Source organism: Geotrypetes seraphini, chromosome 10 (assembly GCF_902459505.1).
Source record: "Geotrypetes seraphini chromosome 10, aGeoSer1.1, whole genome shotgun sequence".
In the NCBI taxonomy this organism is placed as follows: domain Eukaryota; kingdom Metazoa; phylum Chordata; class Amphibia; order Gymnophiona; family Dermophiidae; genus Geotrypetes; species Geotrypetes seraphini.
Genome location: NC_047093.1, coordinates 110,369,301 through 110,384,717, shown reverse-complemented (window position 1 = coordinate 110,384,717; position 15,417 = coordinate 110,369,301). Strand labels below are relative to the sequence as shown.

General features: G+C 45.1%; 1 protein-coding gene across 7 annotated transcripts in view; it reads left to right on the top strand.

Moving 5' to 3' along the window:
- The window catches only part of ZNF618 (zinc finger protein 618), a 771,796-nt gene that overhangs the window by 188,954 nt on the left and 567,425 nt on the right, over positions 1-15,417 (top strand). For 2 of the 7 annotated variants that reach the window (XM_033960463.1, XM_033960464.1), the window contains exon 2: positions 8,473-8,586. The exons of the other annotated variants lie outside the window; for them this stretch is intronic. The gene's annotated coding sequence lies outside the window, so the exon portion shown is untranslated. The remainder of the gene's footprint in view (positions 1-8,472; positions 8,587-15,417) is intronic. 7 annotated transcript variants of the gene reach the window in all.

Below are 15,417 nucleotides of genomic sequence, written 5' to 3'. Positions count from 1 at the left end.
TCTTTTCTTAAAATCTGGCACGCTGCTGGCCTCAATTACCTATAGTGGAAGATTATTCCAGCAATCAACCACCCTTTCGGTGAAGAAATATTTTCTGGTGTCACCATGAAATTTCCCACTCCTGATTTTCAAGGGATATCCTCTTGTTGCCATGGGTCCTTTAAGGAAAAAGAGATCCTCTTCCACCTCGATACGGCCTGTGACAAATTTGAACGTCTCGATCATGTCTCCCCTCTCTCTGCGTTCCTCGAGTGAGTACAGCTGCAACTTACCCAGTCGTTCTTCATATGGGAGATCCTTGAGACCTGAGACCATCCTGGTGGCCATTCGCTGAACCGACTCAACTCCGCACATCTTATTGATAATGCGGCCTCCAGAATTGTACACAGTATTCCAGATGGGGTCTCACCATGGATCTGTACAACGGCATTATGACCTCGGGCTTACGGCTGACAAAACTTCTACGGATACAGCCCATGATTTGTCTAGCCCTGGATGAAGCTTTCTCCACTTGATTGGCAGTCTTCATGTCTTTGCTAATGATCACCCCCAAATCACGTTCTGCTACAGTCCTTGCTAGGATCTCACCATTTAGGGTGTAAGTCCTGCATGGATTTTTGCCGCCAAGGTGCATGACCTTGCATTTTTTGGCATTGAAACTTAGTTGCCAAGTCTTTGACCAATGCTCCAGCAGGAGCAGGTCCTGTGTCATACTGTCGGGCATTGAGCTTTTGTCAGGCACTGTATTTTCATCTGTTGTGCGGTTGCCTACTATGTTGCAAAGTTTGGCGTCATCGGCGAATAATGTAATTTTACCTCGAAGCCCCTCAGCCAAGTCTCTTACGAAGATGTTAAATAGGATCAGGCCCAAGACCGAGTCCTGTGACACTCCACTGATCACCTCCGTTGTATCGGAGAGGGTACCGTTTACTACTACCCTCTGAAGTCTACATCTAAGCCAGTCCCTAACCCATGCGGTTAATGTTTCACCCAGTCCCATCGAACCCATCTTGCTCAATAACCTGCGGTGTGGGACGCTATCAAACGCTTTGCTGAAGTCCAAGTAAACGACGTCCAGGGACTCCCCTATATCCAGCTTTCTTGTTACCCAGTCAAAGAAGCTGATCAGATTTGATTGGCAGGACCTTCCCTTTGTAAAACCATGTTGATGGGGATCTCGTAGATGCTCCTCGTTCAGGATCGTATCCAATTGGCATTTGATTAGTGTTTCCATAAGTTTACTCACTATCGATGTGAGACTCACCGGTCTATAATTCTTAGCCTCCGTCCTGCATCCCTATTTGTGGAGTGGAATGACGTTAGCCATTTTCCAATCCAACGGGACTCTTCCTGTACTTAGGGAAAGATTCAAGAGCGTGGATAACGGTTCCGCCAGGATGTCACTCAACTCCCTGAGCACCCTGGGGTGTAGTTTGTCCGGTCCCATAGCTTTGTTCACCTTGAGCCTTGATAGCTCCTCGTAGACACTGCTGGGCGTAAACTCGAAATTTTGAAACGGGTCTTCTGAGATTTCCCTCGTCAGCAGCTGAGGGCCGGATTCCGGCGCCTCGCAAGTGAAGACCGAGCAGAAGTATTCATTTAAAAGTTTGGCTTTGTTGGAGTCCGATTCACTAATATACCGGAAGAAGGATTTATCGCCCTTCTTGATGTTCTTCGCAAGGTTCTCCTCCATTCGGAGTTTGGCCTCCCTGACTGCCGTTTTGACCACTTTTGACTTTGCCAGATAGTCTTCCTTGGATTCTCGCTTCCCTGATTGTTTGTAGAGGATGAACGCTCTTTTCTTCTTTTTTATGAGGTCTGAGATCTCCGCAGAGAACCACTGTGGTCTATTGTTTCTTCGCCATTTACTTACTGATTTGACGTAGCGGTTGGTTGCTTCGTGTAAGGTTGATTTCAGAGTTGACCACATTACCTCTACATTATCTGTTTCGGCATGGTTTTGCAATGCCCGATGGACGAAATCTCCCATGCTTTCGAAGTTTGTGCCCTTAAAGTTGAGGACCTTGGTTGATGTGCTTGACTTAGTGAAACCTTTCCTGAGGTTGAACCATATCATGTTGTGGTCACTGGAGGCCAACATATCACCTACCAAGACCTCTGTGACACTTTCTCCGTTGGTGAGTATTAGGTCTAGTATCGCCCGATCCCTAGTGGGCTCTAATACCATTTGTCTGAGTCTCGTTCCCTTTATAGAGGTTAATGGCTTCCTGCTGCCGCTGGTCATAGCGGAAAGATTGTTCCAATCCACATCAGGCATATTGAAGTCTCCTAACAATACTGTGTCTCCACGCAAAGTGATATTCTCAATGTCTTCGACTAATTCTATATTCATGTCCTCCTGTTGTCTTGGAGGTCTGTATACTACACCAAGATACAGGCATTTGTCCTTCCCCCTAGCCAGATTCACCCAGAGGGATTCCCCAGTGTACTTGACATCTGCGATTTTGGTAACTTTGATGCCCTCTTTAGTGTATACTGCTACCCCTCCTCCCATTTTGCCCTCTCTGTTCCGCCAAAGGAAGTTGTATCCCGGTATAGCCATATCCCACCCATGGGAGTCCGTGAACCAAGTCTCGGATATCGCCACCACATCTAGGTCGACGTTCCTCATTTCGGTCTCTAATTCCAGAATCTTATTGCCCAAACTGTGGGCATTAACGTACATAGCCCTCCATACCTTATGTTTGCTATGTCTCTGTGTAGATATTCCTGCTTGAGCTAATTGGACTCCTATAATACTGTTTGCAATGTGTGTACTTACCTCTGACTCGGAAATTCAGTGTGTACTTACCTCGGACTCAGAAATGAATTGGCAACTTACCTCACCAAGTTGGTTACTTGTGCCAGCACGTGAGTGGGTACCCTCCCCCAACTTACCTAGTTTAAAGCCCTAAGAAGTAGGCGGGCTAGTCGGTGTCCAAAGACGTTCTTTCCCCTTCTGGTCAGGTGAAGTCCGTCAAGTCCCTGTAGTCCTTGCAGCGCCTATCCATGGTTCAGGAATCCGAAGTTCATCTCCCTGCACCATCCGTTCAGCCAGTCGTTTGTCCTCTGGATACGATCCTCCCTGGCTCTCTCCTTTCCTCTCACTGGGAGGATCGAGGAGAAGACCACCTGTGCTTCCATCCTCCTCAACTTCTCAACCAGGGCTCCAAAGTCTACAGATATGTTCTCCATGGTGTTCCTGGCAGTGTCTTTCGTTCCAACGTGGATGAGAAGCATGGGGAAGTGGTCATGTGGCTTAATAAGTCTGTCTAGACATGCGGTTACATCTCGGATCCTGGCTCCTGGCAGACAGCAAACCTCTCTTGATTGCATATCTGGTCTGCAAATTGGTCCCTCGGTGCCCCTCAGCAGGGAATCCCCAATGACTACCATTCTGCGCTTCTTTGGGGGGAGCTGATTTGTTGTCTCCAGAACCGGAATCGTCTGGTGGACAACTTCCTGTATCTCATTGGCAGGTCCTTCCTGTAAAAGCTGGAATCTGTTCCTCAAGGTGATTAGTGGGGTTGATGTTAAAGTGCCCTGTGAACGAGAGAAAGAGACAGAGGAAGAGGAAGATAGAGGAAGTTACCAGCTGCCAGGAGTCAGCGTCTCCAGCCTCTTCTTGTACCCCAATCGTTGGTTTCAGGGTTGCAGGTTCGGACAGTTTGGGCATCCTGAGGATGATCTTGTCTGGCTCCTGCTCGGTGACCTGGGACAACTCCTGGATGACTCCGTTGATTAATGCCTCGTCATCTCGGATGCTTCTCAAGCGCTTTACCTCCTCTCTCAGGCTCCTCAACTCCTGCAAGATGTCTCCATCTAGCTGATCCATCTCTTCTGCCTGTGTGGAGACTGTAGTCATCTGCTTGGGGATGGCCTCGGGCTGTACAGAGACCTCTGTCCTCCGTCCTGGCTCTCCTTCCGTCTGTACGTGGACCGTGGCCATCCCCTGGATCCCTTCTGTGACTGGGCTGCCGGTCTTGATTGTAGCCCTGTTGCTTCTTGTTGCTTTTTTTATTTTTTGTTAGTTTAGATATTTGTTAGTTAGTTATGTCTGCCTGATCGTTAGTGAGCTAGAAAAGTCTGCCTGTTAGATAGTATGAAAGTCTGCCTGTCAGAGTTTGAAAGTTGGAAGGATAGAGTTATTTAGTTAGTTAATTGTTAGTTGGCTAGAAACGGCTGCCTGTTAAATAGTTTGAAAGTTTGAAGGATAGAGTGACTGGTAAGGTCTGGCTGTTGCTTAGTTAGAGAGGTCTGCCTGCTTGTTGGCTAGATAGAAAGATCTGCCTGGTTTGAAAGTTGGATAGAAAGTTTAAAAGATAGTCTAAAAGTTAAATAGCTAGTTGTATGTGCCTGGTGGTTGTACTCCACCTTGATATGTGTTAAAACCTTACCTTGGCAATTATCCGGAGCCTTTCCTTGAGGCCCTTCTTGAGGCCCTTCACAAAGGCGCTCTCTCCTTCGCTGAGCGCCGAACGGCTGCGTGCCGTATGGCTGCGCGCCGTTGGCTCGTCCCCTTTTATGGGGGGAGTTTGGCTGGTGATGTCAGGGGTGGGCGGAGTTAGCTCTCGCCTCTTCCCCTGCTAGCACCGCCTTCTCTTCTCCTCTCTTCGCTCCTACCTGCTAGCACACTCTCTGCTCTCTGCTCCGCTCTCTGTTCTGCCATGTGCTCAGGACTGTTCTACCATGTGCTCAGGACTAGGCACAGCTCCTACAGTCTCCCTTCGGCTGGCCTTGCACTGTGGACTCTCTGCCGTTGGCTCGTCCCCTTTTATGGGGGGAGTTTGGCTGGTGACGTCAGGGGTGGGCGGAGTTAGCTCTCGCCTCTTCCCCTGCTAGCACCGCCTTCTCTGCTCCTCTCTCCGCTCCTTCCTGCTAGCACATTCTCTGCTCCCTGCTCCGCTCACTGTTCTGCCATGTGCTCAGGACTGTTCTACCATGTGCTCAGGACTAGGCACAGCTCCTACAGTCTCCCTTTGGCTGGCCTTGCATATGCAGTTGAATGTCATCTGCATATGCAAAAATCATAAAGCCAATAGACTGAGCTAGAGTGAGAAGAGGAGCAATAAAGATATTAAATAGTAAAGGAGAGAGAATGGAGCCTTGTGGGATGCCGTAAGTTTGAACTATGGGTGATGAGGTTTCCTCTTTTGAGTGAACTTTGAAGTTAAGTTCATTGAAGTAAAAGGTGAACCATGATAGGGCTGAGCCTGTGATGCCGCAGTTCCTAAGACGATCTATGAGAAGATAGTGATCAACAGTATCGAAGGCAGCGGACAAGTCGAGAGAGATAAGAAGGACAGATTTTCGGTGGTCAAGAAAGTATTGTATAATGATGATGAGACCTAGTAAAGATAATTCTGTGGAGTAATTATGACGAAATCCAGTTTGATGGGGTTGAAGCGCATTGGATTTGTCGATAAATTCTGTGAGCTGGTTATGTACAATTTTTTCCGTAAGTTTGGAAATGAGAGGAAGGTTAGCAATGGGACGAAAGTTTGCTGGTAATGTATTGTCTAGATTTTGGTTTTTTAGTTTCGGAAAGATCAGAGCAGATTTCCAAGCTTTAGGAACAAGATTAGCAGTAAGACTTTTAGTTACCATCTCCAATATGAATGGATCAAAGATAGGAAAGAATTTTTTGAGAATTGAAGGGGGGATGCTTTCTATTGAATTATTGTGAGCATTTATTGATTGGAAGATTTTGAAAAGGTTTAAAGTTAGAGAAAGTACTGAAGGATAGAAGATTTGTCTGGTCAAAGGGATCTAGGAGTAGTGTAGGTTTGACCTGATTTACTTGATTTTCTTGTCGAAGAAGTTTGCAAGTTCTGAAGCAGGTGGTTGTTTAGATAAAGGAGGAGGTTTCTTAATTGAATAAGGAGATAGAGATCAAACTATTCTGAAGAGTGCTGATGAGTTGTGAGCTGTAGTTATGTATTTTTAATAATATTCTTTTACTGTTACTTACTGTAACAGGTGTTATCCAGGGGACAGCAGGCAGATATTTTCATAACCCACCCACCTCCCCTGGTTGGCTTCTTAGCTGGCTTATCTTAACTGAGGGACCTTGTTCCTATGTTAGGCGGGAAGGCACTCGTGCATGCGGGATGTGGGCTATCGCAAACTTTCCAAAGACTTAAAGTGGCGATGCACTTTTGAAGTGGTCCATACCGGGGCTTCATCACTGTGCTTTTATATATATATATATATATATATATATATATATATATATATATATGTGTGTGTGTGTGTGTGTGTGTATATGCGCGCACATATATATTAATAATAATAAAACGCTAGAGCGCACATGCGCTCTCAAAAATTTGTGAGTCCTGGCGCTGTAAGGTGTGCTTCTGTGGCAACATTCTAATTGACACCTCACGGCGCTTGCAGGGGCTAGAGGCGCATGCGCGCGACTGTGCTCTCTACAAACCTCCTAGCTCCAGCGGAGTAGGCAGCAGCAATGGCAGCAAACGAGTGATGGACAGCAGCCCCGCTCCGGCCGTTGACCCTCCACAAACCTCCCGGCTCCAGCGGCGTAGGCAGCACTATAAACACGCTGCTTCGCGCCCTTCTCTGCCGAGTTCCTCTGCCGCGTCTCTGATGACATCATCGGAGACAGACGCGGCAGAGGAAATCGATAGTAGAAGGCCACGAAGCAGCGTGTTTAAAGTGCTGCCTACGCGGCTGGAGCCCCGAGGTTTGTCGGCGGTGGGAGGGTCAGGAGCAGGCCAGATCGAACAGGACAACGGCAGTAAAAGAAGGGGGAGGGGCCGAACGGAGCAGGGAAGAGAAGGGAAGGGGGGTGGGGGAAAATGCTGCTACTGCTTCTGCACAGGAAAGGGGGGGATAGGAGGGAAATGCTGTTGCTGCTGCATAAGGAAGTGGAATGGAAATGCTGCTGCACAGGGAAATGGGAAAAAATGACAGACAGACAGCGGGAAGGAGGGAGACAGAAAGAAAGAAAGACACAGGGGCAGGGAGAGGGACAGAAAGACAGACAGAGAAAGGGGGCCAGAGAGAGAGTCAGCGGGAGAGGGAAAGGGGGCTGCTTTGGGGGGAGAGGAGTGCTTGGGGCAAACAGCTTTGCTCTGGGGGGGGGAAGAAAGAAGGGGCCATGGAGAGACAGGGAGAGGGAAAGGGGGCTGCTTTGGGGGGAGGTGTGCTGGGGACAGACAGCTTTGCTCTGGGGGGGGGAAGACAGAAGAGGGCCATGGAGAGACATTTGGTGGGGAGGTGGGTGCTGGGGGCAGACAGCTTTGCTCGGGGGGAGGGGGAAACAGAAGGATACAGACAGCGGCCAAGGAGAGAGAGATAAAGAAAGACAGACAGACACATCTATTCTAGCACCCATTAATGTAACGGGCTTAAAGACTAGTATATATATATATATATATATATATATATATATATATATACACATACATATATATATATATATACATACACACACACACACATATATATATATATATATACACTCAGGAGTCTGATGTCACACACACTGATTAGTGAAAGTTAAATCAAATCACATCTTCTTCGTGACTGCAGCGCTGCATGCGTCTGGTAGGGCTATAGAAATAATAATAATAGTAGTAGTAGTATAAAAACAATGTCAAAACTGGCACAACCCTTAAAAAAGTTTAGGATATGGTAAAAAATTATTAAGAGAAATAGAAAATGCTAAAAACTCCAACTAAAAATCTGAATAAGATCAAAGGAAGTGTCACCTAAAATGCATAGGCAAGCCATCTTAGGTCATGATAAAAATACCTAGTGCAATAAAATACATAATACATTGAAAATTATGTGCATATATAAATAAGTAAAAAGGATTAAAACATAATAAATAACAAAAAACATAACAGAAATGGAAAGGGCATCAAATTGGGAGTTATGAAGCACATCAAAGATAACATTTCTTCTTTAAGCATGCTACATCCCTCATGGAGGGGTGGGGATGTGGATAAACTTCTCCTACAACTGAACATAAAGATTCAACCCTGTCACCCAATATGGGCTTAACTAGGAACTAAATAATGCTGGTGTTCTATCTTTGATGTGCTTCATGACTCCTGATTTGATACCTTCTCCATTACTGTTATGTTTTTGGTTATTTATTATTTTATTATGTTTTAGTCATTTTTACTTATATATATTATATATATTTTTTAACAGTGTTTGAAAAGCTTACACAGCTTTAGTTACTTTTGGTGTCAAAAGCAGTTTAAAAAAAAAAAATTTAATCATAATCATATTTATTAAATTTTCAAATATAAATAAAAGAGTCAGAAACATTTCAAATACAACAATATTTTTTAACTTCAGTTAGGTAAGGCATCTTCTGAATTGGTTCTTGATATGTTCCTTTGGCAGTTTTAAGGACACGTATTTTTTGGTTTTATCTTTAATCTGTTTTTAAGTCAGTTGGATTATGTTGTATTTATGTTCATATGTTTTATCATTTAGTTATACAGTATGCCCCTGAAGAAGCCGTTCAGGCGAAATGTGTTGCGAACTACTCCTGGGAGCATTTTCAATAAACTTATTCATCCTCATCTAGTCTACCTGTTATAGAGGCTGGTATGTACTGTTTCATTTACACCTTTGGGCACGGAAGGGGGTCAGTGTCAACTGAGGGAGTGTGTGTGTGTGATGGGGGCTATGGATTCACTCCTCCAGTGGTCATCTAGTCAGTTTGGGTACCTTTTTGCCACTTAGATGCTTTGAAAACAGGTCTAATTCTGAACGTTCAAATGACACCCTAGATGTCTTGAAAAAAGGTTTGATTATCCCTGCAAGATGCCCAAATGCTAAGCCTGTCCAAAATGCACCTCTTAGATGCCCCCTTAACATTTAGACATCCTGGAGGGTGAATGCCCTGTAAGACGTCTGAAAATCTAGTTTTGAAAATCAGCACTTGGTATTTTGGCGCTTAAAATATCCATGTGGTGGTTTATGTTGTTTTTAAATGTCTATATTTATGAGCCCCATTGTAAACAATGAAATTGTAATAAAATAGGCATTCCCAGAGCATGAACCCTTGGGCGCAGCCAGAAATTCCTGGCTACACTTCTGAATGTTCTTCAAAACATCAGGAAAAATTATAATCTTGTAACATAAATATATCTGGTCCATATATTGGAAAAACAATTTAAGAACTACATTTCTGTCTGATTCCAAGGCAAAAGTAGGTTGGTTCTCTGAGTCATTACTTCTAGGGATAACTCCAGAAATTTTGTCAATTTTAACCTAGACATCTCTTTCGTTTGATCTTCATAGAGACAAATGCTGAGCTCTCATAATAGGCAACAGTGATTCAGATCACATTAACAAAATTCCCCTGATATTTTCTAACCATATCAACAGGTGTCACTAGTGGCAATTTAGAGAAATTTAAAAATCTCAAAGTATTTTTTCTTGATTGATTTTCTAAATACTCCATCTTACTGGCCTTAAAGATCTTATGTTTGACTAAAGTATTGCAAATCCCTTGCAACTCAGTAACCATAGTGTCAAGGGCAGCCACCTTAAAAACTTGCTGATTTGCTACTCGGGTAATAAACAAATAGGTGCAGTACCATCCTTCCTGAATACTTTCTTTCCATCATTACTACTAGCTGCATCAATGTGGCATTAACCCAACCCCCTGATGACACCTCCGGTGTGGTGTCTTCCAGCATCATCTCACTGCAGTGAATTTTGGCATGCTTAACTTCTGAGATGCACCACAGAAGGAGCACATCTAAAGGGCATGTAATTTTTCTTAGTGTGCCCCTTTGTGGGCAACTTTGTTGGGCGATTGTGGGGCTTGTTTGTACAATTATTTGTTGCATTAATGTTTACTTAACTAATACCATACATTTTCTACTTATTTGCTTGATTGCATGTTTAGGTTTATGGTTATTGGTGGGGCATTTATGTTATATCTTAGATTTAAATGCTGCCATTCCAGTAAGACCCTGTAATTCATGAAAGACCAATTCATAGATGTAGACCCTTTTTAAATCATCAACTTACTAACTGTTTTCATTAAAACCAATCAATGGATATAATTGTAATAATAATAATAATAACAGTTTATATATCGCAGTACCGTTAAGTTCTATGCGGTTTACAAAAGATTAGTGAAGTACAAGTTGAGAGAACTTAAGGGATGGGAGAACAAGAGGAGGATAGGGCAAGAGAAATGTTATAGATGGGAAGGAGAGGAACAGGTCAGCTGTCTAGGTACTTCAGGAACAGGTGAGTTTTGAGGCGCTTCCTGAACACCTCGTAAGTGGTGGGCGAGAGGATTTGTTCTAGATCTTTACCCCATAAAGCTGCTTGATGTGAGAGAAGGTGTCCATAGTGTTTTTTTAGTTTGCAACCTCTAATCGGGGGAGAAACGAAGTGCAAGTGGGAGCTTCTCTTGTGTCTGTTGGCTGAGAAGGAGAAGAGGTCAGTTATGTATTTAGGAGCTAGACCGTAAAGAACTTTAAAGCAAAGGCAGGCAAACTTAAACTTTACATGAGCTTCCACCGGCAGCCAGTGTAGCTATTTGTAGTATGGCGTCACGTGATCAAATTTTTTTAGACCGAAGATAAGTCTGACTGCAGTGTTTTGCATTAATTGTAAGCGTCGCATATTTTTTGGGGGGTTTGCTAAATAGGTGATGCTACAGTAGTCAAGTTGACTCAGTACGAGGGATTGTACAAGGATTCTGAATGCAGAGTTATCAAAATATGATTTAATGGATTTAAGCTTCCAGAGGGTGAAAAAACCCTTTTTGATTAGGGAGTCCACCTGGTCTTTCATGGTTAGGCATTGGTCCAGAGTTACACTCAGTATTTTAATGGTGGGCTGTATGGGGTAGTTAAGTTTGTTGATGCCTAATGGTATTTTGGTGTCAAGCGGGCATGGTGAAGCGACAAAGAATTTTGTCTTCTCTGTATTGAGCTTGAGCTTGAAGTCTGTCATCCAGTGCTCCATCAAGTTTATGGCTTCTGATGTAGGATATAGAAAGATGAAAACAGTCAATAATAATAAGAAAAAATGGCATGGCTACGTTCATTATCAAGAGAGAGAACTTAATCACCATATAGACCACCATTACTTGCTCCATGTTATTATGTAAATTATGCAAAATATTATAAGTCTTTATCTTTACAAATTGGACATTTGAAAGTCAACCTGGCCTGTTTTTTGTTGTAGAATCTTGGTTTCAAATCCAAGATGATCCTGTTATTAGCCTCTGCCCAGCTGTCTGCTTAATTTGTTTTGATGGAGGTGTTGCTAATTTTTATAAAGATTTATTTAAAATGTGGTGTGTTGACTCGCTACTAGATCCATTCTGTGAGGCTATTGGATGTATGATACTGCAGTATATAAATCTTGCAAATAAATATCTCAACCATTCTAGGTGGTTCACAAGTTCAGATATATAATTCAGAACATAAAGCTAAGACAACACAGCATTACATAATTATAAAAACCATGACCTGTCTGTCATTATTAAAACTTTTGCTGTCCTGCATTATCAGCATTAAGATTTCCACTCCTTCATATCTAAATCATTTGATATACCTACTGACAGAGTAAAGATTTTAGTGTGATTTTAAAATCTTTTAAATCTTACAGAGCATTCATATTGATAAATTAACTTATGTAATGGGATGTCCAACAGATTAGCTACAGAAGCATGTAGTAAGTGCGAAGATTGATGTAAATGGAGAGAAGCTGCCAATATAGGGGAAATTCCCATTTGTAATTACTTTGAATACTAGAAATAAGATTACATTGCATTACATAAATATTTGTGAATAGCTAATTTACCCCAAAAGGAGTTCAATGCGATTTCCAAGTTAATAAAAAGCTGGCCATCGCCAGGAATTACAATCTTATATTAAAAATCAAAACATGAAAACAGAAGATCTGTTCATCTGTTAGAGTGAATATTTTATAATCAGGTTTTCACATCTTTACAAAATCATCTATTAGTATGAATGAGATATCTTGGAAACAAATAGGTCTTTATGGAAACTCTAGTAAGAGGGGATAGTTCTTAATTGTTTTGGAAGTGAATTTCACCATTTTGCTGCCAAATATGGAAAAGATATAGAGTGCATTGTTTCAATAATTAATATCTCTAGGGTTCGGAAATCCTAATCTCGGATGATTGCTAATCAAGCTATAGTTATTAACATATGGTAGTTCTACTAAATTCATCATATAGTCCAGGATTTCTCCATGGAAGATAAATAATATCAATGTATACGTATAGTTTAAAAATACCCTTGCTTCGAAATGAAGCCAATGTAATCGGAGTTATAAAGGCATCACCTTATCATATCTTATTGCTGAGAATATAAGCTTACCTCACTTTTAAATGGTGACCTGTCTATGGAGTGTTGATCAGAGATTTTTAAGTTGCTCAGAGATGTGAATTGACAGCATTTTTCAGCCGCGGTGTGTTTACACATCACTAAGTTCAGAATCATTGAAAGCTCTAAAGGACTTTTACTATATTTATGATTGGGTCTCTTGAAGAAGAAAACGAAACGGGGCCACGTTGGGACCCCAAACCCTTCATAAAGTTAAGTTACTATATTACAACCCATTTATTTCAAGTGATGTTTGTTTGACAAATACATGAAGAAAGAAAACCAGAATGTTTTGAAGCAATTGAAAGATTTTTATTCATTCATTCTTTGCAGCCTGTCTCGGAGTGTGATCAGTATTGAAACAATTGCAAAGACTGGAAGGTAAACTCTGTATCAATCCTAGGAGGGTGTATACCTTCCTTGTAGAGTTTCACATCTCTGAGCAACTTAAAAATCTCTGATCAACACTCCATAGACAGGTCACTATTTAAAAGTGAGGTCAGTTTATATATTTTGATTTAAGCATTTTTTGACTTCTCCTAGTTTTCAACTAGTATTACCCCCGTGATTTCTAAAGAGAATATAAGCTTAGCAGTAACATTCTGGATGGTTGTAATTTTTTGGATATAGTTACTGTGCAGTCTACATAAAGAGCATTATCCCAGGACAAGCAGGCATGATATTCTCACATGTGGGTGACATCATCTATGGAGCCCCGCGCGGACAGCTTTTCAAGCAAACTTGATTGAAGTTTCAAGTTTGCACACTGCACCACGCATGTGCTAGCCTTCCTGCCCACTAGAGGGCGCATCCCCACCTCGTGGTCCTCAGTTCAATTTCATCCGCGGAGCCAGAAGCCCTGTGGAAAATTGTGCTCTGTATTTGCCTTCTGTCGCCGCGGCTGTGTTCCTGATTTTGACGCGGTCGCTGCGTTTTTGACTTGTTTTTTGATTTAATTGTTTAGTTCTTACAAAAAAAAAAAAAAAAAAAAATTTTGTTTTTTCCGTCGCTCCGGGGGCTCCCGGTAGCCGCGGCCGTGGGACCTCGCCTGTTCCCGGCCGCTTTTTGGGCCCATGTCCCGGCCCGTGACGGGATTTAAAAAGTGCGGTCGGTGCGACCGACTCTTGTCGATTACAGATCCTCACCGGTGCTGTTTGAGGTGTTTGGGGCCCCAGCACCCGACAGACTCTTGTACCAGGTGTGCCACTTTTCAGAAGAGGGCTCTCAAACGCCGCAGGGCCCGCATGGCGGACCTTTTCGCAGTTGAGTCCCCCACCGGGAAGGCCTCGAGTTCGGCCCCGGCCTTGACCTCGGCCTCGACCTCGGCCCCGTCGAAGCCTGTTGCCTCGTCCAAGCCGGCCTCGGGTAAGTCTCCACTTCCCTCCTCAGCTCCAGGTTCGACCAAGAAGCCATCCTCAGGCTCCTCGTTGGCGGGAGGGTCTGCCTCCGCCCAGCCCAAGGTGTCCAAGTCGATTGCCCCGAGGGAATACTCGAGACCGAGGTCGCCCTCTGAGGAGCATCGACAGGTGTTGCCACCTGGGATGACGATCCCGGCTTTCCAGGACTTGCTCCGGGCTTTGATCGCCTCGGAGCTGTCCGGGGCCATCGAGCACCTGCAGCAGGCTTCGACCTCGACTGCTTCGGTCTCGGCTGCCCCGCAGTTGGCGACCTCAGCCTCGGGTACTGGGGCTTCGGCCCCCGAGGTTCGTACTGCCTCGCCCTCGGCTTTGCCCTCGGACCCGGCATCGGTGGGACACCCTGAGCGTAGCGTGCGTCCCCTTGACAAGATGCGCCGGGTGCGGAGACTCTCGTCCACTTCTTCCTCGAGGTCCTCGCGAGGCTCCTCGCCTTCGGACAGGCCTCGGGCGAGGCGCCATCCGAGGAAGGCCAAGCGATCTCGGGCCTCACCTCGGAGACGCGGTCGCTCGTTGCCGCTCGGGGACGAGGCCTTACAGGTCTCGGAGCTCCGCCTCGACAACCCCAGTCTTTTTTGCTCCCCTGTCGGAGAAGGTTCCCGTGCCTCCTCGCCGGGGCGAAAGGGACGGACCTCGATACCTCGTACCCCGGGGGGTTCCCCCAAGGGTTCCTTCAGGCATAATCGGTCCCCGACCCCCTCGAGGTCCCGGGAGCGTGCCTCTTGGGGATCGGGGTCGGGTAGAGAGCCGAGGTATTCCCGCGAGGCCTCCCCTTTCGGCTCGGCGGGGAAATCTCGGTCTCCTTCTCCGCCTGCCAGACCTTCCTCATTCTCCAGGTTTGTGCAGGAAATGGCGGGGGCTTTGGGAGTGGACTTGTTGGCAGGTTCCCATTACACCAAGGAGTTTTTGGAGGAGCAGGATCTTCCTACTCCCCCTCGGGAATCCCCTCGCCTTCCGCTCAATAGGGTCCTTCATCAGACCTTACTGAGGAATTTGGAAACCCCTCTTACAGTCACGGTGGTGCCGTCCAAGATGGAGTCCAAATACCGGACCCTCCCTCCTAAGGGGTTCAAGAAGCTGCAACTCTCCCACCAATCGCTCCTGGTGGAGTCGGCCCTTAAGAGGACGCAGCCTTCCAGGGTGTCTGCAGCGGTCCCGCCGGGGAGGGAAGGACGGACCCTCGACAAATTTGGTCGTCGCCTCTACGCTAATTCTCTTATGGCGACGAGGGTCTTAAATTACGCATTTTCATATTCTTCCTACTTGCGTACCATGGTGAAGGACCTCCCAACTTTTCGGGATGTCATACCTGATTCCCATAGGGAGAAGTTCGCCACCTTTATGTCCAATCTATCTCACCTGCGCTTGTACCTATTTCATGCTGTGTACGACGCCTTTGAACTCGCCTCGAGGGTATCGGCCTGTGCGGTGGCTATGCGCCGGCTGGCGTGGCTCCGTACCCTCGAGATGGACCCCAACCTGCAGGAGCGTTTGGCAAACTTGCCCTGCGTCGGTTCTGAGCTGTTCGACGACTCCCTGGAGGCGGCGACCAAACGTCTGTCGGAGCAGGAGCGCTCTCTGGCCTCCCTGGTCCGCCCTAAACCTAAGGTTCCGCCGCAAAAACCTTTTCGGCAGCC